The 15,457-nt window shown below is 46.6% G+C and overlaps 1 protein-coding gene and 1 long non-coding RNA gene across 2 annotated transcripts in view; one reads left to right on the top strand and one right to left on the bottom strand.

Moving 5' to 3' along the window:
• The window catches only part of DAB2IP (DAB2 interacting protein), a 295,193-nt gene that overhangs the window by 279,713 nt on the left and 23 nt on the right, over positions 1-15,457 (bottom strand). The gene's annotated exons all lie outside the window — the stretch shown is intronic.
• On the top strand, positions 2,322-15,456 carry LOC148686673 (uncharacterized). Its single transcript, XR_015948775.1, has 3 exons — positions 2,322-2,881; positions 5,725-5,782; positions 15,027-15,456. It is a non-coding gene; the product is annotated as an uncharacterized LOC148686673 (long non-coding RNA).

Below are 15,457 nucleotides of genomic sequence, written 5' to 3'. Positions count from 1 at the left end.
CTCCCTTCCCCCTGTTTTCCTTCCTCCTCCGCCATTCTGCCTGAGGTTGGGAGCCGACGCCTCTCCTTTCTGGGCCAGGTTTCCCAGGCACCAGGCACAGGGCCAGCAGGCACACCAAGCTCCAACCGAAGCTTGTCATGATGCCAACAGTGCAGCCATGGACGGAGAGGCTGGCGGGCGGGTGGCGAGTTTGGGCTGCACCTCAGCACACGGGCGGCAAGGCTTCGCATTGACTGGCACCAATCAAAGCCCATCTCCCTTCCTCTGCAGGGTGGGGAGAAGCCAGGAAGAGAGAGGGAGGGAGGAGGTGCTGCCATGGTGTGTGAGAGGGAGGGAGGGGGAAATGGTGCCTGGAAAGAAATTGCAAAAAAGTGGTGATTCCAGGACTGTCCACAAGCCAGATCCAGAGGGCAATTGGGCCTGATCCAGCCCGCAGGTATGCTCCATAGCCTCTGAGTCAGCTTTCCTTGCATCAGCCATGCTTTTTTCAGCATTAGTTTCTGCCACTTTTTTCTTTCAGCAGCTCGCATGTTGGTAGACTTATCTTAATTAGTCTTGTAAGGAGATAGTAGAAAGTTTATTTACCCTTTAATGTTAGTCTTTTGGCCACACAGAGCTGCTTTCCAAGTATTTGAAGGCCTTTTAGTCAGAGAGATCAGAAGATCACGGCTCCATTCCTAGGCACACTGCTAAGGCAACTTGTATGTCTGTCTCAGCTGTGGGTGTTGCCAGCCATGGTCCTGAAAGCTGCACTTAAGTCTCTCTCCAAGGTGCTAAGAATGTCTTGCCTTGCCTTGCCTCCCGGTCTGCCTGGATCCCTGGGACTACGACGACGACTACACACACGCGCGCGCGGTTGGGACATCACATGTTCATGGTAGTAAACATTTCCATGCAGCAGGACAGTGTGCAGTTATCAAGTGTGGAAACACCCCAGAATTAGTAGTTTTACATAAAAACATCAGACTCTAAGTGGAGCCTGCTAGATCAGGCCAATGGTCAATCCAGTCCAGCATCCTGTTCTCACAGTGACCAGGAAGATGCCTGTGGGACAAGAGCCCTCTCCCCTCCTGTAGAGTTCCAGCAATTGGTATTCAGAAACATTCCTGCCTCCAGAGCAGAGCCATTGTGGCTAGGAGCCATTGGTGACTCTCTCCTCCATGAATTTGACCAGTCCTCTTTTAAAGTCATCCAAGTCAATGGCCAGCCCTGTCTCCTGTGGGAAGGTGTTTTGTAGTTGAACTATGTGCGGTGGGAAGAAATACTTTATTGGATTTTGATGGGTTACTAGCATTATGAGAGAGGGGGAAAACATTTCTTTGTCCACTTTCTCCATGTCATGGTTGAACATCTACCATGTCACCACTTATATGCCTTATCTCTAACCTAAAAAGTTCCCAAGGCTGCATTTCCTTAACCATTTTGGTTGCCCTTTTCTGAACCTTTACCCTTTATATATTTAATTTTTTAAAAATATATATATTCAACAAACAGTTTGAGAACATTTCAGATTTAGCAATCAATCATTCCACCTACTTTTCCAACTCCACAATATCATTTCTGAGGTGAGGTGAATAGAACAGTTTTCCAAATGAGGTCACAGCGAAGATTTGTATAAGAGCATTAGATTATAGGCAGATTTATTTTCAATTATTTACCTAATTGTCCCTAGCATGGAATGTGCCTTCTTGTTGAAGTTTTGTGAGCATGTAGGAAAGTTTTTTCCATTCCCATGTCCTTGGTGAGAGAGGATGATTGTCCAGCCAACTGGAACCTGGAACACAGAAATGTCCGCAGCAGTGTGACCCAGTTGAGGTCAGCCCTGGACAGCTACAAACTATTTCATTATTGCATGGTTGGCTGTAATGCATCACTAGCAAATTGCAGCTCAAAGAACCAAAGTTTCTGAGTGATTCCCTTGTGGGAAAATCCGGAGGCAGCTTAAATTTCAATCAAAGCCTTTACTTCTCTCCCTCTCCTCTCTCCCCATTTTTTTTCTTTTAAAAGATGAATTAAACATTAAAGTTAAGTGGAAAATCCTGTATTTATTTGGTGCGAGAACATTTTGCTCCAAAACCCCAAACAGTTTATGAGAGATTGGAGGAGCCAATGCCTTCATCAACTTCTGCCTCCCTCCCCTCCCTCCCAAGAAGAAAAGCGCAGGCTGTTTTGGAAGCAATGTGAGCCATCATCTCAGTAATGGTGTTTGCTTGACGATCTCTAAATACAGTGGCACCTTGGTTTACAAACTTAATCCATTCCTGAAGTCCATTCTTAAACCGAATCCGTTCTTAAACCAAGGCGCGCTTTCCCTAATGAGGCCTCCTGCCGCCGGTGGGAAGCAGAAAAAAACTTAAACACGTACAGCAGAGTTCCCAAAAAATTGACCAGACGCAATTGTACTTCACCCAGAAGAGTTTTATTGCTACTGAAGGCAAATGAGCATAATGGTCACAAATCCAGTACATTCAGGATTGGCACCGTCCATAAGAAATCCAGTTGCAGCACTTAAAATAAAACTTACACTTAAAAGACTAAACCTTAACACTAAGCATACAGAAACAGAACATTAGAACAAAGAAATAGAGAAAGTGAGTGAGTGAGCAAGACCCAGGCTCCTCCTGGCCTGACTATTATAGTCAGTATTACCTTGTCAGAAAGGTAACAGAACTGGTATTAACCAGCTGTACACAGCTTCCCAGAGAAATAACAAAACAAAACAAAATATCACATCCCTCTGCTTGCTTCTTTCACAAAGAAAGAAACATTCTAGAACAGTCCTGAACTAATCAGAATAGGAATCTCTACATATCCGATCAATACTTTCCGTACTAAGAAATGAAAACAGAGTTAATGTCAGCTGTCAGCCGTGTAATATGAGGTAATGCATGTTCTTTGTACTTTTGTCCATTTACTGTATTTATTTTTCCCAATTTGAACTATAAAATGGTGATTTTCTTGAGTCAAAATGAGGGTACCCCTAACATTTTTTTTCAAGAAATGTTAAGAAAAAAAGCACTGTGTAAAACAACTGAAACACCAGGCTGGCAAAGGCTGGACTAAGGAAAGTGTGTCTTGCCTGGAGTGTGGGCACCAAAACCTGGACCTCACCTGCGTTGCTGTGTTCTGGGTATCAATAAGTTAATACTCTGTGTTAAGTGGAAATGCCAAGCCATGAGGTACAAGTCAGCATCACGAGGGATGGGAAGTTGGCTATATGGTCTATAGCCAGTTAGTATAAACAGGTACGGTTGACTCTTCTCACTGGCTTCTCACCTGTATGTGAATTCCCTCCTGTGTATTTTGGTAGTGTAAGAAGACTGCTTTATGATGGTCAGAGGGCCAACTTGCACCAAAGATTGAGGGGTGTGTGTGACTGTGCGTCATGCGCAGTGCCTGTTTGTGACATTATTATTATTATTATTATTATTATTATTATTATTATTATTATTTATACCCCACCTATCTGGGTGGGTTTCCCCCACCACTCTGGGCAGCTTCCAACAAATAGCAAAATACATTAAAATATCACAGATTAAAAACTTCCCTAAACAGGGCTGCCTTTAGGTGTTTTCTAAATGTCAGGTAGTTGTTTATCTCTTTGACCTCCGATGGGAGGGCGTTCCACAGGGCGGGTGCCACTACCGAAACACAATGTCACATCATTGGGAGAAGGATGAGTGTGGCGTGGCCTCAATGTGCAGCCGCTCCTCCTCTCTCACACTTGGCCTCCTTCCATGGCAGGAGGAGGAAGAGCCGACCACTGAAGTTATGCCATGCTTGGCTCTGCACTTGGCTATACGCTTGGCCTCCTCTGCCCTCTCAACATTTGGGGGGCGACCCCCTCCTAAAGGATATTGGAGGGGGCCAAAAGCAGCTTTGCCCCATGAGCTGACACCCCTGGTGATTATGCAAGACTGCAGGTGGAATAGCTGGAAGACATCATGGAACAAAGCTTGACTCCTGCGTGCTTCACGGTGCTTCCACAGCTAACAATAACTCAGTAATCTGTCTTATACATATTCATTGCAGGTGGCGATCTTACCCTTTGGTAATAATACATTTTAAGATTTAGGAAGATAGTGAGATGGGAACACAGGAAGCTGCCATATACTGACTCCATCTAGTTCAATACAGTGGTACCTCAGGTTACAGACGCTTCAGGTTACAGACTCCGCTAACCCAGAAATAGTACCTCAGGTTAAGAACTTTGCTTCAGGATGAGGACAGAAATTGTGTGATGGCGGAACGGCGGCAGCGGGAGGCCCCTTTAGCTAAAGTGGTACCTCAGGTTAAGAACAGTTTCAGGTTAAGAACGGACCTCCGGAACGAATTAGTTCTTAACCCGAGGTACCACTGTATTGTCTACACTCACTGGCGGTGGCTGTCCAAGGTTTCAGATGCCACTCTGGACTGAACTAGGAGCCTTCTGCCTACAAAGCAGGTACACTACCCCTGAGCGACAGCCCTTTTGTGAATTCCAGTCCCACAGATGTCTGTTAGATCCTTCTTAATATACTTCTGCAGCCCACAAACTTGGGCTGGGCTGTAAACATCACAGAAACTGGAGCTTTGCAGTCTTAAATAAGTTCTCCTCTTGGCATAACAAGCAGAGCTTCTTCTGCAACTGCACTGAGTATCAAGGGAGGACCTTAAATATTTAATGCCAACTTACACATCAACATGCTATCTTATTTTATTTCCTGCCCCCCCCCTTTCAGATGGGAGCTAGAGATGAAAAACCTAAATGGAAAGCAAACAGATGGACGCCAACATGGCTAACTAATTAATAATGATCAACATCTTCATACTGGAAGCATCTTCATACTGGAAGGAAGCAGAGCCACAGCTGTGCAGTCCTCACACAGGGGAACATAGTGGGGCTTACAGTGGGTCATGCTGTTAGGAAGCCCCACTAAAGTTAGCGAGTTGAGGTTTGTAAGAGGTCAAAAGCAAGACAAGATGGATTTTGCAAAATCATCTTTTTTTATCCCCGTAATCTGACAATTGTTTTAACTAATATTAATAAGGGAACTTTATAGCATTGCTACAGCCTGCCCAGGGGCCTTACGGTGACAGGCGCATAAGAAACATCCCACTTGTGGCACTAAAGTCAAGCCCACTGCATTCTTTATAATGGGAGCCTGAAAGGGTGGGGAAAATACAATATACAACCTAGAAAACTGGGTGTGTGGGTGTGTGCAGAAACAGGACCACTGCAAAATACAAGGAACACCGTTACCTCCTCAAATAATAAACAGTACCACAAAATAAAAAAAATCCTTCCAGTAGCACCTTAGAGACCAACTAAGTTTGTCATTGGTATGAGCTTTCGTGTGCATGCACACTTCTTCAGATACACTGAAACAGAAGTCACCAGACCCTTATACAGTATATAGTGAGAGGGTGGGGAGGGATATTACTCAGAAGGGTGGTGGGAATGGGTGATTGACTGATAGGTGTGGTAAACCTGTTGATGACTGTTAACGACTGCAATTGGTCTTACAGGAAAAAGCAAGGGGTGAGATGGCTAAAAATAACTTTATCATGTATAATGAGATAATAATCCAATGTCTCTATTCAGACCAGGTCTCTCCATGGTTTTAAGTTTGGTAATAAGTTGCAATTCAGCAACCTCAGCAAATTTGCTGGATGTGCATGTGATAAAGTTCTGCCAGGTGCCATAAAAATGACTGTGGTTTTCCTTTTCCTTGCATAACCCAGATTTTCTGTGTCACTTTCTCTGCTGCTGCTAAAGTCCAAATCATTCCATACCAGGATGGTAAGTTTATGTTATTCAAATCTTCCCTATGTCAAGCGATGGCACGTCTAGTCAATGATAGCAAATGCAAAATATTATGTTCCGTAAACACAGACAGAAAAATAATTCTGGGGTAAATTTGGTATTAGCACATGTAATGCTGATTAGTTCCCCGGGTATATCAGATACAAACCCTCATATAGAAGTGCATTCCCATAGGGGGTCATGTGCCTTAACCCCAAATCCTCTCCAGAACACAGAATTGCTCGTGGAGGTTGCTGATTGGAAGGTCGGCAGTTCGAATCCCCGTGACGGGGTGAGCTCCCGTTGCTCGGTCCCAGCTCCTGCCAACCTAGCAGTTCAAAAGCATGTGCAGGTGCAAGTAGATAAATAGGAACCGCTCTGTCGGGAAGGTAAACAGCATTTCTGTACGCTGCTCTGGTTCACCAGAAGCGGCTCTGTCATGCTGGCCACATGACCTGGAAGCTGTATGCCGGCTCCCTCGGCCAATAACGCGAGATGAGCGCCACAACCCCGGTCGTCCATGACTGGACCTAACGGTCAGGGGTCCCTTTACCATTTACCTTTTTTTGGCAGAAAGCATAATTTGATTCCAGTTCCTTATCCAGAGGGAGCTGGGACAGTGGCCAATCAGGCAAATCAGCCCAAGTAAACATGGTTAAGGTGATGCAGGGCCCTAGTTTTCCTTTTTATTAAAAGGGGGGTTCATCCTTCTCCCTACCCCACTCTTGACCTCTTTGTCCCTCTGAAACCCTAATCCAAAACCACAGGTGCCTCCAGACCTGCACCCACTCCAGGCAGTTCTGCTTCCCACTGCAACCACCCATTTTCCAAAGTGGCTCCCTTTGCCATTGCCCCAGGGGTGTGGGAGAAAGCAGAGCAGGTTGAAAGCCAGGCCCTTAGAAAGAGTCACAGGACGGGAGGCATGAAATTTGCATCCTGCACCACGAAAGCTTCTTGCCCACACTCGCTCCCCACACGGCCAGTATTTAATAATAATGATGATGATGATGATGATGATAAAAAGAAAACACAAAGTGCCTTCAGTAAAAAAAAAAAAGCAACAGCTTTTGTTGTTGTTTTTGAGGAAATGCACTGTATGTGGACACTTAGCAACCTCCATTTACAGCAGAAAATTACTTTTCACACAACTGTTGCTGCCTGAAGCTGTTTTCATTCATAGCTAACACTTGGCTGCTGCCACTGAACAACCAAGAAAGATGAAAGAATGAGGAAGAAGATACCTTTTTTCAGCCTCCTGGACACTTTCCAGGGGCCACATGCCACAAAGAGAAAGCGGGAGGGAGCAAAATACTGTACACTGGCTTACCTTTGTGCAAAGAGAGGCTAGCCACGAACCTGGATTGCTTTAAAAGAGAATTAGACCAATTCACAGAGGAAACGGCGATCAATGGCTACTAGCCAGGATGGCTATGATCCACCTCCTCTGTCAGAGGCAGTGCACGGCAATGGAGATGTGGTGGCGCAGGCCTGGATCTGCTGGGGGAGACGGCATGTTTTGCCCCAAGCAGAATGTCCTGGCTTGGCTCTTCCTAGCGAGGCAGTAAGAGGCAAGGGGACAGCAAGGGGGCACAGCAGGTATAAATGACCACCTTGTTGGCATCCATCTGTCTTAATAGACAATGGAGTGTGTGTCTCAGGATGAAGTGCTGTGTTAGCAGCACCCAAGTGACCTCCCAGGGGTGCAAGTCTGGGCTGTGTGTCTGGAGATCTTGGGCTGCCCAAACAATAAGACCCCCCTCTCTGCCTCACTGATATGGTCCAAAGGAAAGCAGAGCAATATGTTTGGCACCTGCTTGCCTGCAGGAGATGCGGGACATGTTGGAAGGAGGCAGGGGCGAAGGAAGGCATTGTGACACCCGGGCTGGGCGTCGCTACGTAGGCCACATGTGTGGCCGCGCATGCAACACCACACATGCGCTGTATAGCGGTTTTCTGGCAGTGCTGCTCCAGCGCTCCAGGCTGTAGCAGTGATGGAGGCATCCCGGAACAGTCCGTACAGTGCTCGAGCGGCACCACTGGCAAACCACTAAGTACAGCACATGTGCGGTGTTGCTATGTACAGCGCATGCGTGCAACGCCGCACATGTGCTGTACATAGCGGTTTGCTGCTGGCGCCGGGATCCTCTGCTCGCGGCTGCAGCCGCGAACCGAGGATCCTCCACATGCAGCGGTGGTGGCGCGGTGGCTGCTCACGCCGCCATGAGCCCCCCCCCCCGCAGGGTGACTTCTTGTCACCCCCGCAGACATAGCACCCAGGGCGCACCACCACCCCTGCTACGACGCCACTGGAAGGAGGCATACAAGGCGCCATCCAATCACCTTAGGGACTCTGCTCTGGACTAGTGTAAAGTTTACTTCTTAGCCTTTTCTCCTTGAACTCCTTGAAAGAAAAAGGTAATATATAAATATAATAAAATTAAAATGACAGCATAAAGCAGTGTCTGCACAGGAGATTTCAGCCAACCCCAAAGGAACCTTCATGCGGTGCAGAGTAAGTTCACTTTGTGCGTTCTTCATGGCCCAGACAAGGCAGTGAAATTCCAAGCACCCTCACCCGCCTAGGATCTCTGAGTCATAGGACCTCTGATACATGTGTGCACATCAGGCATATGGCATCTGAGCGGTGCCAAGCATAGCACTGAAGGAAAAGTCCGCTCTTCTCATGTATCCAAGCCCCATCCTTAATAATAACCGACCACCAGTCCAGTGCCAATGGTCAAGATTCTCTCTGCCTGCAATAGCTGTTGCTCTCTCTCTCTACCCCACCCACAGCACTTAACCCTCTTAATAAGAAACAACAACAACTTCTGGCCTTATCCATAAACAAAAGTCGTGGAGCCTTAGCGTCCATCCTTCTGGTCTCTTGATCTTTCCAGACTTGCTGCCTTGTCTCATCTTGGAGAGCAGAATGGGATAAGAAAGCTCACATTTGGAAACCAGCCCTCATCGCATACAGTTCATTTCATATTTGTCCCTACCACCAGCACAAGCCCATTGGGGCCATCCCAACTCTACAGTTCTGTGAACCTACGCTGTGATGCCAGTATTGCAGGGCAACAGACCAGATTGCCCTTTGGGTCCCTTCCAACTCTATGATTCTGCAAATTTGGCTGAATCTCGATGACATTTCATACTTTCATGCAGCTCTTCAGCTTTCCTTTTCATAGCTTGAAAGAAGAAAAGGTTGTGGGCAAAGTAGCTGGCTCCTCCCCCCCTCCCCTCCCCTCCCCCAGTGCTGCTTCCCCATCTGAAGCCCCCCAACCCCAACCCCGTCCCCATGTAAGACTTTTCCTCTGGGCGAAGCTGCCCTTCCTTCAGGGTGGCTTCCACTGAGTACCAACATTCCACAACAGGTCCTACCCCCTCAGATTGTTTGTAGACATTCTGTGAATTCTGTGGCAGCACAGGCACCTCGATCAATGGCCTTAAAAGAAACCTAAAGATTTTCTAATTTCTGTTTCTTTGCTAATTACTACTGGACATGTAAGGAGGTAGTTTACAAATCACGAACCTTTTCCAATGCTTCCAAAGTCTCTTAAGCTTTTTTGTGTGGCGTGGTGGTGGTGGTGGAAAGAGTATAAATTCTTCCATAGTAGTGCTCCTGGTACTCAAACCCTGGAGTGTTTTGGCTCTTTTGATGCCTTCCCCGGCTTCATCACATCCCTGAAAGTTCAGCTCCCTTTACCACATGCTAAGTCACACCAAAGTGAGGGACATTGTTCAGAGATGCTTTTAAACCTGCAGATTCAGTGCCAGGTAGTGTTGGCACCGAACCTGCACGTTTAAAAGCTTCTCTGAATAAAGTTTTCCTATTAGACAGGCCTGCATTCCTGATCTGCAGGAGTCACCCGTTTCGGACACAACTATTCAAAATCCAAAAGGCCAAAATGGATTTATCATTCGCCATTGTGTTCTCCAGTTGAAATACAGGGATGCTACCCTTCCCCCAAATCAGTGCTGTCCAGGTGTCTTGGACCACATCACCCCCAGCCAGCCTGACCAATGGTTTGTGGTGGTGGGAGCTGTAGTCCAAAACATCTGGGTGCCACCCAGCCGCAGCAGGGTGGGCCATACAAGCTCCTTGACTGATGCCTAGAGATGGGATGGTTTTGCCCTTTCCATACCATGTATTCTTTTCCTCTAGAATCTTTGTTTAATCAGAATACCTTCCAAGACTGAAGCATCATGTTGAGTTCAGCAGCAATGGAAGCTTCTGTTGGCTATGTTCTGCCTCCATGGTCAAAGGAAGCAATGTGTCTGAATGACAGTTTCTGGAAATGGCAGGAGGGTAGACTGCTGTTGCACTCAGATCCCAACTTGGATGGCTTTAAAAGAGGATTACACAAATTCGTGGAGGAGGAGAGGGCTATCCATGGCCACCAGTCATGATGCCTCTGCTCTGCCTCCCCATCAGAGTCAGTGACACTTTTGAATACCAGTCTCTTGAAACCACAGGTGCAGAGAGTGTTCTTTTGCTTGGGTCCTGGTTGTTGATTCCCCATAGACACCTGGCTGGCTACTGTGAGAACAGGAAGCTCTCACAGTGGTAAACCAGATGCTTATGGGAAACCCTCATGCAGAATGTGAGCACTCTTCCATACTGTGGTCTCCAGAAATTGGAATTCGGAAGCACTACTGCTAGATCAAGGGATGCGGGTGGCGCTGTGGGTTAAACCACAGAGCCTAGGGCTTGCCGATCAGAAGGTCGGCAGTTCGAATCCCCGCAAAGGGGTGAGCTCCTGTTGTTCGGTCCCTGTTCCTGCCAACCTAGCAGTTGGAAAGCACATCAAAGTGCAAGTAGATAAATAGGTACCGCTCCATCGGGAAGGGAAACGGCATTTCCATGCACTGCTCTGGTTTGCCAGAAGCAGCTTAGTTATGCTGGCCACACGACCCGGAAGCTGTATGCCGGCTCCCTCGGCCAATAAGGGAGATGAGCGCCACAACCCCAGAGTCGTCCGCGACTTAACCTAACAGTCAGGGGTCCCTTTACCCTTTACCTTACTGCTAGATCTCCAAGAAAGGAGATTCTGACTAAACATTAGGAGGAACTTTCTGAAATTAAGAGCTGTTCAACAGTAGAACGGACTACTATCTGTTGGGTGGCCATTTGTCGGGGATTCTTTAGTTGTGATTCCTGCATTGCAGGATTCTATGATTTATCTCTTCCAGAACCCCATCTCAGAGCATGTTGGGATGTCAGAGAGATTCCTTCTAAAGCTTGCCCTAGAATCATCTTCCAAGGCTCTTCTTCCTTCTTTGCAAATGTTCCATAGCTGAACCTTTTCTTACAGAAATTTCTCTGAAGCCAGGCGAGCAACAATAATCTTGAAAATACTCATTCTATATATAGTTGGCAATTATATAAGTGTGCCATGATTGACATTATATGTGAGGGATGGGAGGGGAGCAATGAGTGCACACATTTGGAGTGCAAAGTCGGTTTCTCCTGCAATAGCCAAACCTGATACCGTATTCTGCAGCGCCCTGGGGAGTGCAAAGCAGGGGTGGCTACCAGCAGCTGGGGAACATTGTTCTGGCAGTCCATATTACAGAATCATATTGTAAACTTGGAAGGTTCCCCTAAGGGTCATCTAGTCCAACCCACTGCTATGGAGGAATTACAGCTAAAGAATTCCTGGCAGATGCCCATCCAAGTTCTTCCTAATGCTTAGTTAGAATCACCTTTCTTGTCATTTGAATCCATTGGTTTGGGTCCTCTGGAACATCAGAAAGCAAGTTTGCTCAGTCTTCCATGTGGCAGACTCTCAGGCATTTGAAGACAATTATGCTATCCCCTCCCCAGTCTTCTCTCTCCAGGCTAAACATACCCATCAACTGTTCTTCATAGGGCTTGGTTTCCAGACCCTTGGTCATCCTGACCTCTCACTACTCTGCACATGGTCCAGCTTATCAATATCCTTAAACTGTGATGTCCAGAAGTGGACATAGTATTCCCGGTATAGGCAGAAGAGAGTCAGGGCTGGCTCTAGGGGAAGGCTGGGTGGCGCGGGGCTTCGCCCGCCCACCAGCCGCGGCAAGAAACGGGGCAGGGCAGGGGTGCCGGAGCAATCTCCGCACTGCTTAAGACGGCCCTGAAGAGAGTGATACTATTATTTCCCTTGATTAGGACAGTAGACTTCAGTTGATGCAGCCTAGAACTACATTAGCTTCTTTTGCTGCTGCATCACACTGTAGACTCATGCTAAGCCTGTGATTTACTAATCCCCCTAGATCCTTTCCACAAGTACTGCTGTCAAGCAAGGTGCCCCCCCCCCATCCTGTATTTGTGCATTCAGCTATTCCTACCTAAGTGTTTAACGTCATTATTTAGCGAAGCATTCAGTAACAGGCACTAGGAGTTTTGTTCAAATTGCCTTTTTTCATAGCCAGTAGGGTACCTAAGCTTACATTTGTCCCTGTTGAAATTTGTTTTGTTAGTTTTGATCAAGTGATGGGGAAGATCTCTCAGGTCCTGGAGCTAGGAGAGTTGGGCAAAGAATCAGATGTGGTATCGGGCAGCTCCCAGCATTTCCCCAGCCATTCCAACCAATCCATGGAAAGGGCAATAAGGAAGACTTTTCTTTATGATTGCCACTTGGTGGATCAGAGGAACGCTCTTGACATAGTCTTGATTTCAGTAAAGCGTTTGACAAAGTCTCCCATGATATTCTTGTGAGGAAGCTGGTAAAATGTGGGTTGAATGAGGTAACTGTTAGGTGGATTTGTAGCTGGTTGACTGACCGACCGAACCCAAAGAGGACTCATTAATGGTTCCTCGTCATCCTGGGGGGAAAGTGACAGGTGGGGTGCTGCAGGGTTCTGTCCTGGGCCCATTGTTGTTTGACATCTTTATAAATGACTTGGATGAAGGAATTGGAGAGCTGGGTCCAAGCTAACAAAATGTTTTACAATAGAGACAAATGTAAGGTTCTACACTTAGGCAGGAAGAACCAGCTGCACAAATATAAGATGGGGAACACGTGGCTTACTAGCAGTACATGAGAAAAGGATCTAGGGGTCTTGGTGGACTACAAACTTAACATAGCAGTGTGATGCAGCAGCAGCAGCAAAAAAAAAAAAAAGCTAATGCTATTCTAGGCTGCATCAACAGAAGTCTAGTGTCCAGATCAAGGGAAATAATAGTACTACTCTATTCTGCTTGGGTCAGACCACACCTGGAATAGTGTGCCTAATTCTGGGCACCACAATTTAGGAAGGATGTTGACAAGGTGGAAGGTGTGCAAAGGAGGGCACCCAAGATTATCAAGGGTCTAGAAGCCAAGCCTTATGAGGAACAGTTGAAGGAGCTGGATAGGTTTAGCCTGGAAAAGAGGAGCTTGAGAGGAGATATCATAGCCATCTTCAAATATCTCAAGGGCTGTCACATGGAAGAGGGAGCATGCTTGTTTTCTCCTCCTCTGGAGGGTAGGACCTGAACCAAGGGCTTCAAGATTCCAGCTAAACATCAGGAAGAACTTTCTGACAGTAAGAGCTGTTCAACTGTGGAATGGTCTCCCTCAGGAGGTGGTGGACTCTCCTTCCTTGGGGGGTTTTTAAGTAGAGGTTGGATGGCCATCTGTCATAGATGCTTTAGCTGAGATTCTTACATTGCAGGGGGTTGGACTAGATGACCCTTGGGAACCTTCCAGCTCTAAATGTTATGATTCCCATAAAAGCTCTACATGGCTTACAAAATATGCACATCTGACCAAATAACTACCAATTGCAACACAGTATAAATCTGCTGGTCTCCTCCCTACTTCTGACAATCCATCAGAAATTTAAACAGAAATCATGTGTTTACTCCATGGTGGGGGGCCCCACACAACCACACAACCATACCATATTAATATTCTGCCTCCAGACAATCCATGTTCTCTGCCAAAAAAATTGCTAAATTCTACAACTTGCATAAATTATGCAAATTAAGACAATTGTGTAATTTATTCAACTTTTGCTAGTAATGGGACATTAAATCCTGTCCCCCACAACTGGGAATCTCATCCAGCTATCTTTCTAGCATAAGAGCATACATGGGGAATTCTTTTTAACCTGAGGACCACATTCTGTTCTGAGGAACCCTCCTGGGCCCACATGCCAGTTTGTGGGCAGGGACAGAGGCAAAAGTTGGCAGAACAACAGGCATTAATTTTGCCTTTGTACCTTAGGCTGTTTTATACACACACATGCACACCCTTCTCTCTATTCTCCACCCAGACAAGCAAGGGGTATTATTCCACATTCCAGCCAGGCAAAAATGCACGAGGACGGGGCAAAGGAGGGCCACAGACAGGTGTGGGGAGAATTCCAAGGGCCAGAGAGCCCTGGGGAAAGCAGGAAGCCTAGGGGTCCCCAGTGCAGTTTTAGGCATTTCAGGTGCAGTCACCCACCCATATCCAAGCACAACCTTAGTGCCATGAGGGCTAGAAACTTAATTTTTAAGAGAAAGGAGGAGGATGTGCTCAAGGGCTCCCAACTCTCCCATGATGCTCTCTTGTAGAATCATTATATACACAGCATCCTGGATATAACGTTTTCCAGCGTGCGAGAACCAAGATCAGGTTTTCACCTTTGGGCAGAAACCAGTCACTTTGTTCCTAGTAGTAGCTCATAGGACTCCTTACCTCAGGGTTGTGGGTTCGGAATCCACATTGGGCCAAAGATTCCTATACTGCAGGGGGTTGGGGGACCCACAGAGGACATTACGGTCCACAAATAATAACATATTGGAGATCCCGAGTCACAAGGTGGCTAGGCTGGCCTCGACCAGGACCAGGGCCTTCTCAGTACTGGCCCCAACCTGGTGGAACGCTCTGTCTCAGGAGACTAGGGCCCTGCGGGATTTGTCATCTTTTCATAGAGCCTGCAAGACAGAGCTGTTCCATTTGGCCTTCGGACTGACGCAGTCTGACCCCACGGTTACCCTCCCCTAAGGTTTTATTTTATAATGGTTTTATCTTATTCGTAGATTTTTAATTTTAAAATTGAATTTTAACATTGTATTAACCTGTGTTTTAACTGAATTGTTTCTTTTATATTTGTGTTGATATTATTTGTTGTTAGCCGCCCTGAGCCCGGTCTTGACTGGGAAGGGCGGGGTATAAATAAAAATTACTATTATTATTATTATTATTATTATTAGATGACCCTCATGGCCCTTTCCAACTCTACAATTCTATGATGCCACCAGCTCAATATTTTTATCCCTCCCACCCAGGAAGGCTCCCAGAACATCCACATCCTCTGCCTAACTCAGCTTCATTCCGAATTACAAAACCGACCAAAGCCAGAACCACCTTAAGCACCAGAGGAAAGCAAGCGCAACCCAGAACTTTGAGTTGGGAATGAAGTGCTTCTGTGTGTCTGAACTTTTGTTCACTTGCTGTTTATTGAATGTCTATCCCAAAGGAGTCCAGGGCAGCACTTCCTGAAGAAGAAGCTGGTGAAGTCCGGAAGCCTGCACATTCCGTCACCAAATCCAGCCAGCTGCCTCCCAAATTCATATACCCTTTTTTGTACTTTTGGTGCCACCTATTCCTTTTACGGATACACAAACTGATCCCAGGCCAGGACTAGAATAGGACAAGTCGCACCTGAAAAGTTACTTTAAAAAAAATAAAAATAAAGTCCCCTCCGGTGGCTCCTTAC

This window comes from Zootoca vivipara, chromosome Z2, assembly GCF_965207765.1.
Source record: "Zootoca vivipara chromosome Z2, rZooViv2.hap1.1, whole genome shotgun sequence".
NCBI classification, from domain to species: Eukaryota; Metazoa; Chordata; class Lepidosauria; order Squamata; family Lacertidae; genus Zootoca; species Zootoca vivipara.
This window is presented reverse-complemented; position numbering and strand designations above follow the sequence as displayed.